Here is a 19,262-nt window from a genome sequence, read left to right on the forward strand (position 1 = left end):
TCTTGCTCGGCCACGCGATGCGGGTCTACAGGCCTGCACCGCCGCGTAAGATCTTCTATCTCCTTCTGAAACTGATCCCGGAGGTGGTCTACTTCAGACCGAAACGAATGGTCAGCGTGGGAGGACCTCTCTTGAACGTCGACCACTGGGCTTTCCTCCTCATCGTCAACCAAATACTACTGATCTTCGGGTGCCACTACTCGTTGCCTCGGCGTCTCGGCACCTCAGCCCTGATGGGCGTTGGAGTTATCGAAAGATGCCAAGGGAGTCCGGATTGGTCGGATCCTCAGGCGCCGGCCCTCGACCCGATCGTCCTGCCGAGGGTGGTCGTGAATCTGTGCTCCCAGGGCACTGCCTGTCCTCACTCGTTGCGGCTTTCGCGAGGGTGCTCCAGCTCGGGCCTCCCTGCGGGGTCGGAATTGATACTCCGTTCTTTGGGTAGGATGCATCGGCCCTTTTCCTCGAATGGGATCCTTGGAGACGGAAGAGCTAGACACCTCGCTGCCTCTCTCGACCGCCTCAAGCCTTACTTTGACTTCCTTGAGCTCGGCGATCATGTCAGCTACCATGACGGGGTCCATGCCTGCATCAGCACTTGCCCCGGAACGTGCACCTGTGTTTCCCAACCGCGGAGGCGAGGTGCGCGGGGCGGCAACCCGTTTCTCTGAGGTTGCAGTGGCGGGAACTGATCTGAGGCGAGGTGGAAGTCCCGGACTGCTACTGGATCGGATGTGGCCGCCGACCTCCATTCTCCTTGACCGCCCCCGCGTGGGGCCGTTGTTTTACGACGGTAGTTCCTGCCACCTGAGAATACGTGAGTCGAGGATGGGCTCGGGAAGTGACAGCATACCTCATCGGAGAGCGTATAGGCGAAAGTTGAGATCGTGACTGCTGGGAGCGGGTTTGGGCCATTGGCTCAGATTGCAAAAGGTGAGGCTGACTTCTAGATATGTCGTCCCCACAGACAGCGCCAGATGTTTGAGCCCGAAATTGATCGAGCTCGGATACGATTTAGATCGGAATGCTCAGGACGAACTATGGCCAGCGGTCCCACTCCTTCTCTGAACTCTTCTTGAGACCTGCAAAACAAAGTTAGCACTCTGACGAGCAAGTTAGTCCTAGTCCGAGCTAACCTGCCGAGTCTACTTAGGATTGTACCTTGCATTTAAGGCAAGGGTTTCTATTTATAGAAACTGGGCCCGACAGGGATTCTGACACACCCTAAAATCGCGGCGTGTTGTCGGGTACGGAAGAGACATTGTTACGGACTTCGTATTAGCTCAGATCGGCATTATAGGTCCTACCTTGACTGCTGACCTGAGTATTTTGGAGTCGACTTCTTCATTTCGCCCGCGTGTTTGACCAGCTCACTTTTTCGATCATGACACGTGGCAGGTCAGGATTCGCCTCCAACACCCACTTTTCATTAAGATCAACCTGCTATAGGGTACTAAGTTTAATGATTTTAGGGGGCTCATCTTTCCTTGTGGCATTGTCGAAATCCATCCATCCAAATGAAGAATAATTTTCTCCTTCCAGACCTTGTAATTTTCCCCTTTGAGTTCAAGAACATCACATTTTATATCAGTAAAAGTAGCAGGTTGACTAACTGCAATGTATCAAATAGACATGCTCATTAAATTTGTTTTGAGATTAGCATATACATAAATATCGTGTTTTCCAAATGTAAATCATGCTTCAATTATGCAGTTATGATTCTAATTGAATTATATTCATGTTATCGTGATATGACTGTCAAAACTATGTTCTCTCTCCTAATATCCTCTGGGTTCATGAGGAGATATATGATATCTCATTCTAATTAACCATACAACAATCATAAACTTTTTGTAGGTAGATTTTATAAATTCTGTATGATTAACTACAATTAATTATGTGATAATTAATTCAAGAAAACTTTAACAATAAATTTTAATTAATCAAAGATGTCGTGGCTACTCATTAATTAATCAAAATTGTCTTAATCACGTAAATTAACCAATCTTCAATTCGTAAGAGAAACATATACATATGTTGAAGTTAGACACATGCACATGTTATTACCAAAGGTGAAGGAAAAACTATTTACTTAATGGATGGTTTTAAAGAATTTCTAATAAAACTTGATCAATTCAACTCCCAAGTCAAAACCCTAAGTAGATCCTTAATATTCAGCTTAAATACTCTATTGTTGTCAAGTCCTACCTTAGACAAAGTTTCGTCTGGATCAATTTTATTTGATCTCATTAATTATCCAATGTCGAAGAAATTTCACGAGTCGGGGACCACAAAAATCCCTTCGTGTCCCCGTTCGCAAATAAGGATTCTTTAACTTGGATCTCAATTCTCATAGTGAAAAACAACGTCGAGACGGGGGACTAAAAGTTTTCACGAGCACGAGAACGGGAGAGGGTATCCTCACTCCGACCCCACAACATTGTCATCTCTACCTATATCAAATTTTCCCTCTCTAATGTATATTTTTAATTTTCTAACTTTTTAATATCATAAAACTAAAAATGGTTACCAAACATGTTTGGTTTTCTGTTTTTTAAAAACAAAAAACAAAAAACAAAAAACAAAAATAGAAAAACTAGAGACCAAAAACAGAAATTGTTATCAAACGAGCCGTTAGTAATTGGATGGATTTTAAATCCATATATGATTTTAGAATTTATTTTGGATGTGGGTTGTATTATAGGCATCTAAAAAGGTCAAACAAGTATTCAAGGAAGAAGTTATTTAGATTTGTGAGATTTCCGATAGAGGTAAGTAATTTATCATATCCCTTCCGATGATTTTGTAAGTAATTTATCATATCCATTCCAAAACTGAAGATTTAATTTGGATTTGCTATGAAGATTTGAAGCTGATATTTTGTTTATGAAATTGAAGTTTTACTATGGTTTTGATAACTATTTTGGAAATTGATATTTTGTTTATTTGCGAATATTTGAAATATGTTTGGTAAGTTTTGATAAAGTTATATTAGAATTTATTTAAACGTTTTGAATTAATTTGCTATGAAATGTATGTATTTGTTTTGCATGATTTTTAAAGGTATTGTGACTAATTTGATAGGGCTATCTGGATATGTCATTTTTGTTTTGAGAATATTTGCTTATTTGGGGTAGTAGCCTAATTTGGAAATGATGAATTTATGTCTCACTTATTTGTGGAAGACACTTTTGTGGTTAGGCATTCCTTGGGAATGAAGTTTCATTTGTGTGTTACTCACTCACGTGGTCTCACATTTAAGTAACCATTCTAATTTTTAAAGGTATTCTAACTGATTTAATAGTGCTATCTGGATATGTCATTTTTATTTTGAGAATATTTGCTTATTTGGGGTAGTAGCTTAATTTGGAATTGGTGGATTTCTGTCTTGCTTATTTGTGGGGAGACACTTTTGTGGTTAGACATTCCATGGAAATGAATATTCATTTGTATGTTACTCACTCACGTGGCCTCACACTTAAGTAATCATTCTAATTGTTCTGGTCGATATTAATTCGACAACTCTGATTGAAGCTTCTAATTGATTGATTGGTGTTAGTAACCACATATGTTCTGTAGGCTACCCAAATAATGCAAGTTCCCACTCTTATTTTAAAAATATGAATGAATCAAAGTTTGTTTTGAATGATTTAACAATTTGATTTACTTAAGGTTTTGATGTTTGTCTCATAAGGACTTTCATAACTCCGTTTTGTTTATATTTCGTTTACATTTGTTTTGAATGACAAAAATGATTTTCAAATGTTTGATATGGAAATTGCTTATTGAGTATTTTTATACTCATTTTGTTTTTTAAATGTTTTTAGATGAAGGTTCAAGTGACTGCTCAAATAGTAATGAGGAATAGTGTTCTGGCATGAAGAGTTAAAATTTTTTGGTCTTTTCCAGTATTTGTTGGTTAAATCATGAGTAGTTGGATTATAAGAACTTAGTATAGTACTTCTATTTATTATTTTATTTTGTTATTATGTAGGCTTCTGTTTCAAAAGTTTAATAAATAAGTTTTTCCTTTGATATAGTATTTGTTTATTTACGCTTCCGCATTATTGTTACAATGACCGTATTAGAAAATATGGGTTGTTGTACAAAACTTTTTAAAATTGTTTTTGAAAGCCCTTGTAGAATAAATAATTTGTAAATTAATAATTATTGATTGAAATAAAATTAAAATAAATATTACTAAATATAGCTTTTATGGATAAGTACAAAAATAGTTTACAAATTAACAATCATTACAATTAAGTCATGTTTTCATAATTTTTTTTACACGGTATAGATTTTCTATGTCAATAGCGGTTGTGCAACGATCATTTGGGAAAGAATGATAGATTTTCTATGTCAATAGTGGTTATGCAACGAACATTGGGAAGAAGAATTTCTTGGTGTTATTTTCTTTTGTTTTAGGTAAATGAAGCAAATACTAAGACAACTTCTTCTTTGTTTATATGAGATGATAATATATTTTCTAATGTTATAACACGTTTATAATAGGCTTACACATTTAGAGGACTTTACGTAATTCTTATATTATAAATAATTTTATCAATTTTTTACACATCTCAGTATTAATTACCAAAAGACATTAAACAAAGTGAAGTGGAAATGTCGGTTTGTAAAAATACTTTCAGTGACACAGGAAAATGTCGCTGAAAGTAACTTTTAGAGACGCAAGTGTGTGTAGCTGAAAGTATTTTTAGCTATGTGTCGTTGATAGTGTTTTTAGCAATGTGTACAAGCGTTGCTAATTGTATATTTTCAATGACGAGTCAAATTGTCGCTGAAAGTTAAAAAGACACAGAATTAGCAACCAAATGCCAAGTGTCGCTAAAATCTTTAGCGATGTTTTCAGCTTTCAATGATATTTTTAACGTGTCTCTTAAAGTCTTTTTTCTAGTAGTGAATAAATTCACAAACTCAAACGTATTTTAGGTGAACCCTTGAACCAACCTAACTCGTAGAATTTTCATTTATTTGAACCCAACCTAACCGAAAAGAGTTTATAATCCAACCCAAACTGTATGGGTTAGGTTGGGTTGATCGGTTATTTTTGATCATCGAGTTTTTTGAACACTCCTAATTAGAGGTTTGAGCAACAAAACCTCTCAACAGATTAACAATGGAATTTCCAACAAAACAATGGTTCTTACAAACCACTGTATCTACAATTTACTATATCTACAATTTTGATAGTGTATTTCGTGTTCGTGAGAGTAAGTTGATGAACCAATGCTCATAGTACACCTCTATTTATAGTCTTCATCCATCACAGAGGTTCTAACATCATGGGTAGTTAGTGACTATTTTTAGTTTCCTAAATAGAGTGATTAGACCAACAATTTTGGACTTGGAAAAAGTCACCCTTCTTAGCCTGGCCTCCCTTGTCCTTACCTCTTGACGTGGGATAGCCCCCATATGGGCTATATTTTATAATAATTACAATGGAATTAATTGTTAGTTTTCATTTGTTTATGATAAATTTACAGGCATGAATGTTATTTTGTAGGAATAAAGTATCATGAAGAATTGGGACATCAGATTGATCAAATAGAGTGGAAAACTATAGCCCGGACAAGTTGAGAAGACCCCACAACATAATTTGGACCAGAAGACCAGAGGGGGTAGCGTTGAGACGCTCAACGCTCAAATGAGGAAGCTTAGCCAGACGACCAGCAAGATGCTACCTTAGAGCATCTCAACGCTACGATCATAAAGTGCACTATTAACGTTTCGCGTCGTAACATCTTAACGCTACGACACCGACACTCGTTTTCTGCCAGAATTTAGGGCACAGCGTTGTGAAGCTGTCAATAGCGTCTCACCGTTGTCTTGAAAACTTTTATAAATAAGATCTTCGTGATCAATTAAATGGGGGATCCAATAAGGGAAAATTGGAGCATATTTCGAGGAAGAAGCTAGGTCTTTAAGATCGATCGTGTAGATTAAGTCGGGAATGATCAATCAACACGACGAATTCACTTTTTATCTCTTTTCTTTTATTTTGCTAGTTTAATCATGAGCATGAGTAGCTAAATTTCATTGTCTTAGGGATTGATGTAGCCATTGACGTTTATGGATTGATTGTTCGATTTTCTTGATTGAATGCGTTTGATTATTATATTTATGTTTCTCTTTGCTTCATCCCTTTAATCTAATGGCCACATATTAATTGATCTTAGACTTACAATCTTATGCTCCGGAGAGGTGGTTTGAGAGTTTAGAACTGAGATTCATGACTGAAAGGGTTTTATGATCGGGAGATTTAAAATTCTAGAGGTCGTTAAGAGACTTGTTCGTTAAAACCTTTACTTGTTAAAAAACTAGATACGGATATTGGTTTAATAATTTAGTAAAGAGACTTAGCTTGTGCTCGAGAGAGGCCGTTGAGATTTGAGAGTTCTTGGCCTATAGAATCGATAATTTGTTCAATCTATAGTAATTAGATAATTAATCCATAGATTCAATCGGTGAAATCTATTCCCTAAGATCGTTCTTCCCATTAATCTCACATCCTTTAATAGTTTATGTTATTGCTTTAATCGTATTCCAACATTCAATTTGAGTTTCTAAATAAAATTGGCCAAAAGTATTTGTGGTGATTGAGTGATCTAGAAACCTAATCCTGAGGACGATATCAATATTGACTTACCACTTTATTAAAAGTTGACCCGTACACTTGCAGTTAGCAATTTCTGCTACAACGTGCTTTGGTGGGGTCAGTCTTGGCCACTTCGAGCTCAGCGTTTACTTCTGTGAACTCTCCTTCAGTAGCTGCCGCAGCTTCGAGGGTTGTCACAAAAGCCTCGTGATCCTTCTCCATCAGAAGGTTGCGCTCGTCCAGCTCTGCCTTCATCAGGGCTACACCATGAGTTTGTACCAAAAAATTCAAAGTCAGTGACTCAAGTTTCATATTTGAAGAAAGAAACTAAGTTCAAGAAGAAGGTATACCTCAACAACGTAGTCGATCATATGCTGAATAATTGATCTTGGAGCGTTGATAAATTTCAAGGAGCACTGTAAGCACCTCTCAAAACTCGTGCTCCCCATCTCCACAACCTTTTCCTTAACGTCCATGCTACTGAGTCAAACTCGGAACCTCATCTCTATATCTAAGGTATATCCAATTTTAACCGTCGGGTCATCAATCAGGTCCAATATCCCTACCCGGCAACCTTCTCCTTTGGGCTCTTCCAAGCAGGTTGTCTTCCTCTTCTTCTTGTTGGACTTCTTCGGGGAAGCCTCTTGGCGGATGGATTGGAGAGGCGGGACATCTAAAGTTGCCTTAGAAGGTTGCCCCTTTTTCTTGAGAAAGGGCTGCATCAGGGCACTCGAGGCCAATCGCTACAATTGTTGGGGGACTGCCACATCATTGATCAAGCTTGAGCCGCTCTTCAATGACTTGCTGCCTTTGGGGCGCTTTCTTTTGACCGCTCGAGCAAATGTGAACACCATGACTGTAAAAAAAACCGTAACAAGTCACAAAAATTCAGTTGAGCTTTAACCCATGATAATAAAGGGGACCAAGCTTACCTAGTTTAAGGGTGGGAGTAGTTTCTTCAAGAGACTTGAGTACTTGTTCGTTGTAGTCCAAGAAACTAGACTCCAATAGAAGTTGGTTGGTCACCAATGTGCTCACGTGTCGACCTCTCTGGTAGTGATATGTAAAGCGCTGCAATTTGAAGGACTATTTTGTTAGACCTATCACTAGTTTAGGAGACGGCGCAAGTGAAATAAAACAAAAAAAAAATCAGCTAAGGCAAGAAAAAATACCTAATATGACAGAGCTAGCTAACGACGGCCTTACCTAAGCTCCCAAACCTATGAGGTACTTCGACGAAAGACTCGTCTAATTTGTCCAATGCAAGCCAGTTTCCAAAGGCGTAGAACCACTTGCTTCTCCACTTCTTTATAGAGTATGGACCTTTAACTATGGTACTGACCCCTTTCTTGTGCAAAGGTAGAAACGGTCGTTTGGCGCCCTTTTAACTTCATGCCACACCGAGAGCTACTCGACATTCAACAACATGGTATCCTCCTCTTTCATGCATTCCAACCACCAGAGGACTCCTAAGCCAAACAGCACGCCCCCTCTATTAGGAGCGAGTCGTCCTAGGGCGAGGTTGACCTTGGTAAGAAATTTCTGCCCTAAAGGGTGAAAGAGCAACTTAAACCTAAACTCAAACATCTTCATGTATTGAGTTACACACCCTTCAGGTGGATTTTGGACAGTCTCCCCCTCTATAGGAAGACATTGACCTATGGAGTCAAGGATATTGTACATTTTCCTAAAGGGCTCAAGGTATTCCTCGAGCATCTTAGAAGGATGCCCAAATCTCCGCTTAGAGGTAGAAAGATCACTACTGTCTGATCTATCAAGTTCGTCCTCGATCGTCCTGCGCTTCTTGGGGACTCAACCGCCTCTAGCTTCTGGTTCAATTTATTGACTAAAATCTCACTCAAAGAAGGGTTACTTAGGTTATGAGTTGATTGATTAGAAAACCCGCTAATAGAATTACTGCACAACCTGTTATTGACAAAGCTATAGTACGAGCTACTCTCGTTCGAGCTACCCCAGCAATATAGGATCACCAGAACTAGACAAGCTAGAAAGCAATAACAAAAAAAAATAACAACGGAGACAAAAACTGACCTAGGCATGGGCTCCGAGCTTACAACGTCAGACTCAAGATTTTGGAAAATAGAATAGCATGAAATATGGAGTTTGATCTTTGGTTATTTATACTAAGGCAAAAATCAATCTGAGCCACCCACATGTTGCAATTCAAGGGTCAAGATCTGGCAGAAGTTTGAAATTCGAAGTCACTTGAGTACACCAACGCGTGTCATATCAACCTCCCACCTTCCCAATATCTATATTCATGCAAGCATCTAAGCCACCCAAGCTCGGAAACCATGAAGTTTCCACTTAGGCAATTCTGCATCCAAGAAAAACTTCTCTGTCAGATCGAAGACACGTCTTGTCAAAGAGGGGACCAATGTTAGGGGCAAAAAATAGCCTTGTCACGTGGAGAACGGAGGAAAGTCAAAAGATCGAGTCTTACCTGAAGACCTCTTAGAGGGGAACCGACCTTCATACCTAGCCGGAAATGCCACGAAGATATCCTCCTACGGCAAATGTCTGACCAAGTCTCAACCTTAGGCAATCGACAACTCAACCTTCGAGATGACATCAATAATCGTTTGTTGGACAAGCCTGCCGGATCCCTAACTTATAAATAAAGGACCTCACTTCCGCATTAGGTATCACATTCTAGCTTGGTCTTCGTATTAGAGTCGAACCTAAACTAACTTGAGCGTCGGAGTGTTTGCTTTTTTTGTCCACGTCTTTCCTTGCCAAGGACACTTAAGCTATTCTCAATCACCACCTTTTACCAGATTCGACCTTGACCGATTTTGTTGCACAAACTGCAAGAGTGGAGATTCCAACCTTTAATCTAAAAAAAAATCTTATATATACGATAGCTTATAGTTCCACGTTGATTAAAAATTGTTATCCAAAGTTATAATTTCTTATCCTTCATTTATATGTTTGGTTAGAGAGAAAAAAAATAAAAATAATAATAATAATAAGTCCAACTCTAGGTATATTTTAAATAACGACGAAATTCATATAAAGAATGGTTGATTCGAATATCTGATTCTATTATTTTTTTTTTTTTTTGGGTACTTGATTCTTTTGTTAAAGTATGGTAGAAAAAATAATATAATTACATACTTGAGCTGTGAATAAATCAAGTCTTCGATATGTTTTCTTGTTGAAGATCTTTCGTACCTAGTTAATTCAAACTTAGTTCATTGAATGAATCACATATATTACCATCTCAAAAGTCAATGGTTTGATCCTCACTCTCGCATATTAATGTAAGAAAAAATATTTTCTATACACAAGGTTGCTTGTACGGATTCAAATTTAATTCTTACTCTTTATTTTTAGTTCAAACAATAATTCAAAGATCCTAGAATTTCAAAGCATACAATATTTATGCTCTCACTTTTCTTAAAGCTTAAAGTTCTTTTGTTTTGTAATATATTTGGTTGACTGTAGAAAGTTTTGGGAGGGTGAAATCTAGGAAGTTTAAAGGAAAGAAAACAAAAAGAAAGAAAGAATAGATTCCTCATCTTTATAATAATCCCAACAACTTAAAAAGTTAGTGAGGTCTCCCTATTCAATATATCCTCTTTAATTTCTTATGTTATATCATTGCTCAAAGAAATTCATCCTTATTTTCCTCCTCTCTTTCAACCTCAATTTCCCTCTTCCATTCATCCCCTCATCTCTCTCTCTCCTTAAGAAAATTGTAATAAAGTATCATTTCAACTTGACAATGACTCAAGCATATACTATTAAATCAAGACTCAAATCTTTATATTATAAAGTTTTTGGGATAGGAAGTTACCTAGAAGTTTGCTTATACATAAATATTGGGTCAAAAACCCCACTAGAAGAGTGTAGTTAGGGGAAATATATGTTTATTTGTTTTAACATTCAAGTGTACTTTTAATTGTTTTTGTTGAATAATAAATTTTGAGAGAATAAATTTCTATATTTTCAATTTTAGATTTAATATATTTCTACTATTAATTAGGTTAGTTTAACTTTCATATGACTGTACTATTTAAAACTTATGTAATCATCACATGAAAAATTTATCGTGTCAATTCAGATACATTCAAGAAGACATACTGATTCTGTAGGAGTTTTATGTGTCCATCATGTGGTTAAAGGAATGGACTTTTATTCCGAGCAAGAAAAGATGAAAAATAACTGATAGGCAAACTAGCAAAATCAGTTTAACATACCTCATTCTTTTACCTAGCTTACAAACGCCTAAAATCGCCTAGAATTAACCTAACCTTTAAATAATATAGTTAACATATTAACATAGCATGTAAGTGTTAAGACTCTAAGTTAGCTACAAAGATTTATTAGGTAAAGATTTAAAAATTGAGAAACTTACTTAAATTTTTTTAAAAGTATAAAAACTAGATAGACATCACTTTTAAAAATTTAGTGTCCGTGGAAAGACATAGGACCTCACAGTATCACCTACCACGAAGTCTTGTATTTAGTCTTGTGCTGATCACTGTATTGTTCAGTCCAAGCAACAAATCTCGAGGATGAATTTAGTTAAAAAAACCTTTTTAAAATATAGTTACTATATTGAAGCAGTTCTAAAACATTGCAACCAATTTTTAATGGATTTCTTTTTCTTTTACCCGATGGAGGAATGTTATGGACATTAGATATGAGACAGTTCGCATAATTATATCTAATCAAATCACAAGATACTTGCAAATGTAAGAACATTTGACTTCTTGTTTTCCGAATATGCCCTTTTTTATTATTATTATTTAAATATTTAAATAGTTAAACTAATCTTCAAAATTTAGAGCAAGCTTCAAGTTATTTAATATTATTTGTAATTCCTAAAAATAATTATTATTTTCTCAAAAAGAAAAAAGAAAGAAACTGTTTATGTTTTTTTGGTCAAAAGAATAATAAACTTTATATCTAAAAAATCAAAGCTTCACTATTTTTTCCCATGATGATGAAAATTAATTAAACTCAAGTTGGTTCAAGCACCTAATTCCAGATATTATTTTAATTAATTATGACAAATCAAAATTTTAAATTTTTTTTTTTAAATCTCAACTATATCTAACTTTTACTTTGACCATTTTTCCTGGGATTTGATTTTATTTATCCCTTTATTCAAATGAAAATAACATAGACCCAAAATTGTCTCTTTTTTTTTTGTTTTGTTTTTTTTTTCAGTCTTGGTCTTTCTCTTCTTTCAATTTCTTTTTCCCTTTTGACCGCGTCACTTCCTTCAAAAAGCTGGGAGAAATTTGTTCAAGAAAAAAAAAGAAAGAAATTGGGCAATCACATCAACGGACAGGGATTGCCCATCTCCCTGAGATGCAATATCAACCGTCCATCACACTCCCATACAATTGGGTCCTACGCGCGTTTTGTACATTGCATCAGAGACCCATGTGCCGTGTCTACTTGCACAATTACCAAAACACCCTCCTATTTTGTGTGGGGTAATTAAATTATTACATTTACTAGAAATTATTTGAAAAATAATTTAAACGAATATGTGAAAATCAGTGTCTAACTTTTAAAATAAATAAAAAAATAAAACTTGTTTCAAGTAAAAAAAATAATAATAATAATAATAATAATAATAAAATGTTTGCGTTTTGTTCGTTAAGCTCTAAAAAAAAGTTTGGTTTTAGTTTAGGATTTTTTATGCAGTGAAAATAATTGTTGTGGAGTTTAATTTTGTATTCTTAAATGTGGTAAAAAAAAATTTAAAATTTTACAAAACTAGCATAATTTAAACTCAAATTAATGTAAAATATGGTGAAACTCAATTTCAATTTATATTTTGTATACTATAAATTATTTGTTAAATATTAGAAAATTTAATTGTGTGAAGCACATTGTATTTAAAAAAAGATATTTTTGTTTTAAATTTTAATAAATTAATTAAACTAATCAAGTTGAAAATTAGTTACGCTCTAAATTAATAGTTGATTAAAAAAAGTAAGTTTAGAAAAATAAGAGATCATATGAGAAAAATCAAGAGATATAATATGATTGTGAGGAAAGATACATAAAATATATAAAGTCAATCTTAAATTTTTAGGATTAAATACAAATTTTAAATCTTTTGATTTTGCAAAGCAGAATATTTTTTAAAATAATAATAATAATTTAAAATACATTAATGAAAAATAAATTTTATCAATTATTAAAATATGCAAGTATAATCCCTTGAATGCTTCGAAGATCAAAGCATCAAATTGATGTTGGTAATAGTAAAAATTTATTAAAAAGAAAAATTGAAAAGAGGTAGCTATTCACACATTTTATAGATGTTAAATTCATAGCTATATAAAAATTTGGGCAAAAATTTAATACCTTTACTATGAGAAAGGAAAAAATGGTAAAATTTTTATGCCCTACTTAATAGCCCTTTCGCTTTTTTTGTTTTTATTTTTCAAAATTGTGTTCGACTTCTCACCCGATTCCTAAAAATACATTCAAATTTTTAGTTAAATTTATAAAACACGCCTGAGTTGTTACAAACTATTTCAGTTTTCAAAATGTGGCTTAAATTTTGGAAATGTCAAAAATATATATATTACAAAACAAAAAACATATAAATGAAGTAATATTTCAACATAAAACCAAACCAAAATAGTTATCAAATCAAATTTGAAGGATGATTTGTTTTCCAGAAATGTAGATGTGGGGAATTTAGAAGTCCGACATTTTCAAATAGTCACGTTTTTTTGGACGGTTTATAAAAATATATTAGAATATTTGGATAGTCATGTTTGTTTTGCAGTATCTATTACCGTGTGTTAAATTTACGAATATTGTACGAATATTCATATAATTTATACATTCATTTAATGGATTTATTTGAATTAGTTTAGTATCTTATTTGTTTATATACTATTTTATTTTTATTTTTTGCAAAATTTAAATGTATTTTACGGAAAAAAAAGGGATAAATTTCACCGTTTGAGATTGAGAGCGCAAAAGAAAAAAGCAAAGGGACCTACCAAAAATGTTACAAAACACAACATACATAAAAAAACAACAATCCAATTACGAAGATAACTTCAAAGTTTAATCCATTAAAGGCGGTGGGATATAGAGGGATAATTTTTAGTTTGTAATTTCAATAGAAGATAGGATTTTGGAGGGGGGGGCATAATGGTAAAAAGTGGGAGAGCCATGAAAACTTGTTAGCGAAGAGGGAGATCCACGTGTACGGAAGGGCTGGTGAATGGGGGAAAGAAGGCGTCACCGTCACCAAAGGGACACGTGGCAGTAGAACAATGGCGGAGATTAAAAGACAGAAGCTTTTTTTGATTCCCATAAGGCCCATCCATTGCAATTGCAAAGCCAAAGCAGCACGAGCGAATGGGTCTCACGTGCAAAATATTCCGACACGTTCGACAAAACGCACGACACGATCCCCACGTGTTCGATTCTGGGACCCACCAAATTTACTGCCACCACGTTAAATTGTCCCCACCAAAAACAAACTCAAAGCGTGTCCCTTTCCCACGCGCTTCCCACGCCGTTTCGACCCCACGCGCAAGTTTAATTAAATGTTCCCCGTTTTGATGCCCGCCGTCGTAACAGCCTTAACGGACCCTCCGTTTTTTCGTGTTTTTTTTTCGATCGTTTCGTAGGATTCATGGAAAAGGTGGCCACATCAATTACCTAACGCCCCCCATTAATTTTTTTTCTTTTATAATTTTGGCTCTATTTCTTTTTTCTCTCTATATATATTTGGGAGAAAACTTAATATTTGTTTATTGAAAGGAAATCAATCCAAATTCATTGTTGGTTAATAAATACTATTGATCTCTATGTCTCTATGTATTTTGAAATTAATATGTATTTTCTTTTTTAGTAAACAGATTTGTTCCGTGATTAATTTATTCATCTACATGGGTAAGAAACTCCATTGATAATATTTAACAAGATTTTTTAGGTGACTAAATCGTGACAAAATTTTAAAGTGTAGTGACTAAATTTTTGCCTAATAAAATTTAGAGACTAAATTGTTACAAATTTAAGAGTCGAAGATGTTTTTTAACCTTAATTGCTCTTGAATATGTTGCATATAAATGAAACTAATTCAACAATGTGATAGTGGAGATTCAAACATTTAATTATTTCTTTAATCAGTTGACATGTGGTCAAGTTGACACCATATTAATAAAATTAACGTTTTATACTTCAAACAAAAGAAGTGACTACTCAAATGAAGAAGAGTGTTACATATGAATGATCGTATCAACTCTTCTACTCCCTATTGACTTCGCCCGCATCAAATCTATACAAATCCATAATTCAAACTACTACCATTTTTTTTATTTCTCATGACAACAACAAACTAGTCCTACTTCTGTACAAAAACTCTTATTTTGAAACTTTTTTTAATATATATAAAGACTCAAACGAAGAAGAGTTTTACATATGAATAATGCATCGTATTTTAAAAATGTTAATTAATAAGATGTATATAAGTGGAAATTTAAGTCATGTTACATTGATAAATATTTTATTGCTTAGTTGCTTCACTAGTCAAGGTGGGTAGGTTTTGAAGAATTCAACGAAATTTCCACACTAATTTCTGCCCAATTTACTAAACATAGAAACTTATAGTTGTTGGAAATTTTCAGATAAATATTGATGGTTTTCAAAGAGGAAAGCCACTTAATTTTGGATTCATTGAAAGCTATCATTATTTTATTTTATTTTGAAGTCTTAGGTAAAGGGATATTTAATTAATTACTACCCCAACAATATATTGTGTCACGGAAAATATATAAGAAAAAAAATGAAAAGATGCAGGAAAATTAATGTTATTAAAATTGTATTTGTTTTTAAATAGTTTTCTCTTTTTATTTTTATTTTTTATTTTTAAATTTTTCGGTGAAGGATGGCGTGCAAGCAATGGGAAACAATTTGAAAATCAGAATTTATGCTTTGAGAGAGAGAGAGGAGAGAGAGAGAGATGAACAATAAATATTATTTAATAATATTGCAAAATAGAGTGCTTTTCTCTGAAAGCTCTTTTATTAAATTTTATATTTAGACAGTGTGACTTTGACCATTTCAAGAATTTGAATTCAAAATGGGTTTTCTTTTTAAACAGATTTAAAATGGACTTAATTGGGGTGGGCTCACAAAATTTTGGACCCCATTTTAGTTTTGAAATAATAAAATAAAAGATTTTTAAAAATGCAGTTAGTTTTCTGCTAATCATCAATTAATTAATTGAAATTTCGATGGGTTCTTTTTGTTTTTTTAAGTAAATAAATAGAATAACAACAAAAGGTTAAACAAACACATCATGATTAACAAATCCATATGACCAAACTCAATCGTTAATTATTTCCACTCTTATGAAAAAATTATTATTGCTGTTAAATTATACTTACTCGTATAAGAATCATTTCGTGGATAATGTTTGAGGGAGAATTTGACCAAGTTTATGAAGTTCGGTTTGGGGTTAATTGAGTCTTTGAACGAGCTAAGGTGCTAGCAAAGTGGGGGACCTACAAAAGAGAGTAAGTACTCTAGTGCTCAAGTGATCAGTAGCTGGTCGATCTATACTCGAGAGAGAATATAGTTTTATGTACCTAAAAATGAGGCGAGAAGTCTCTCTTTATAGGCAATCGAGAATCACAGCGTGTTGTTGTGAACGATGTCGAAATTTTGTGTAGAAGCGTCCGTTTTATCGGCTCGACTGGTAACTCAGGCATCCGATGTACTGGTTTGGATTCAATTCAGTTGATAACACAATTGAGTCGGGGTGTGAGACTTAGATCGGCATGAATGGAACATCAATAGTTCGACTCGACCTATTATGGAGGTCTAAGTTGTAATTCCTTCCATGTATGAAACTTCATTTGACTCATCACTCTTGAGCAGATTACATGTCAACACGTAGTTACTGAGAAATCACCTCCAACAGATAATTAAACTCATAAAAAAACTAATCAGCTCAACTTTTGATGAGTTTTCTTTTATCGAAACATTATTTCCATGGAATTATTTCAAGTTTTTGATGGGTTCTCTTTTGAGTTATTTCAATAGGAGTTAGGGCCTATTTGGAAATAATTTTAAAATAAGTGATTTTAGCAACAGAGATTTTAAAATAATTTTAATGATAATTGATTTTGTGAAAGTGATTTTTATATAATTTTTAGTGCACATTTTTAAAGTGATTTTGAAGGGTTAATATTTGACTTTAAAGAGAGAATTTCAAAGTTTTTACAGAGAGAAAAGTTAGAATGAACAAAAATCAGAGAAAAATTTTAAGAGTGAAAGACAAAAATTTTAGACATAGAAATGGAACTAAAAATTTAGAGAGAAATTACAAAACTTTTAGAGAAAAGTTAGAAAGAATAAATAAAATTAAAGATAAATAAAAATAAAATGGGACGAAAATTTTTAAAATGAAAAAATAAAGTTTCTCAAATTTTTAAGTGAAAATAAGGTGAAATAAAGACAAATTTGATGTCCAGAAAGATTAATTTCCTATTAGTCTTTTTAACAAATAAATTACGTACAATTATTGCCAGACATATATTACAAAATTGTAGTGATTTTTTACATTAGCGTAAATAATTCTATCAATGTTAAAATTACTCTAAACATGCGCTAATATAATCCAGCTAAGTCCAAATCAAAATTCTTTCTATCATTTTACTCCATGAATAACTCGATGTCATTTATTTCAGAATCTTATACTATAAATAACTATTTTTTAAAATTTTGAAGAGCGGGTAGATTACACAAGTGAATTATTTCAAAAAAATGAAAATAAAAAAATCAACAAGTGAACTCTTCATAAAAAAAAATGAAATAGGAAAAAAATCTTGATAAAGAAAAATTGGGTTTGAAAATAATTGCTATACAAATCTCGAAAGAAGTTTGAAATAGCCACATGATATGCTAACTAATTTATTGTTGGGCAAAATAATGTGATTTCAAAAACATTTTTAATCCATAAAGTTTATAAATGATTCTAAATAATCTTAAGTTAATTGGGTCGTTAGTTTGACTTAACAAAAAGCTGATGGGGAAGTTAATTCCGACGATTAGACTTTGCTTATGTCAAAATTTTAAATCAAGTGGCAAAAATATATTAGTTGAGCTCATTGTGGAATCGAGTGTGTGGCCATTCTCTCGCTCTCTCTCCACATCCTTTTTATCTTCTCATTTTTTCCCTTGAACCCAAGACCTCAAGGATATCCTTGAAGCCCCAGGCCACCACCCAAACTATCCCGGGGGACTTTCAAAAACTTTGTAGGCACCACCACTCGTTGGCTATAGTAATTGTACAATGTTGCTCCTTTCGAACTTTCAGATTTGGAAGGAACACTCATTTCCTTTTGGATTTGAAGGAATGAACTTTGTTCCTTCAACATTTGGAAGAATGAACCTTCGTTCCTTCCAAAATCTGAAAGGAGCGACATTTCGTTCATCATGATCTTGAACAAACAATGTTCCTTCGTTCCAAATTTGAAAGGAAAAAAATGCGAGTTCCTTCTAGTTCCTTGCAAATTTAACATAGTTTGCTCTGTTAAAGTCCAAAAAGAGAGGAACACTCGTTCGAAGTTCAGAAGAAACGACGGTGAACATTTGGCAGCAAGCAAGCCAAAGAAGATTAAAGAGAGAAGGTAGAAACGAGAATGATAGAGAAAAGATAGCCACATATCTCAATAGTTCAATAGCTAATATATTTGATTAAATGCTACATCGTCAAAGTCCAATCGATGTGTTAACCATCACATCATAAAATGAACTTAAGGACTATTTAGAATCAAAGTTTCAAAGACTAAGGTGTCTCATCTACGACTTAATTGAGCAATGCAATGTTTGGGAGGGGTTTAAGAAAAATATGAGGATTATTTTCTCATGTTCTTAAAATAGAAAAGAAAAGAAAATATGTTTGCCTGATTTCAAAGGAAAGAAAACATCAATTTGATGTTCTTAAACATATACACGTTTTCTGGTCATTCTTTTTAAAATGAGGCAATTACAAAATAAAAAACATAAAATAAATATATTTTTAAATATAGCAAAATTTTACAAAAATAATATAATTCAAATCAAACTCAAACACTAAAATTGTCAAATTTATGCCACATTTAAGGAAAAAACTGGAGACTTATGCCATTTTCTAAAAATTCATATTAAATTTATATTATAAAGTAAAATTCTCTCTTTTTAGTATAACATGTAGGAGTGGGGAATCGAACTCACAACCTCATGGTTGGAGGTATATGTCAATTACCGCTAAGCTATGCTCGTTTTGACTAGACTAAAATTTTCTTGTTGTATATTAATTTTTTTTTAAATTAAGTATGCTAAACATATTTTTACCGTACTTATTATTTTTGTTAAAAAATAAGTTAAATATAAATTTTAAGTTTCTAATGTTTGAATCTATTTTTAACTTGTCTCTAATATTTTAGAAATTTCAATTCGTTATGCGTGTGGTAAAAACTTTCAATTAAGTAATTTCTTATTTACAAAAAACTTTAAAATTAATGGTAAAAAATGATGATTCAAATCAAAATATACTTTCATTGAGTTGAAAATATTCTATTAAGTTTGAATTGGATAAAATTAATATATCACTTATTTTATATGACTTAGCAAGTTCTAGAAAGTT

This window comes from Momordica charantia (assembly GCF_013281855.1).
Source record: "Momordica charantia cultivar OHB3-1 chromosome 7 unlocalized genomic scaffold, Mcharantia_2.0 BLBB01000007.1, whole genome shotgun sequence".
NCBI lineage: Eukaryota > Viridiplantae > Streptophyta > Magnoliopsida > Cucurbitales > Cucurbitaceae > Momordica > Momordica charantia.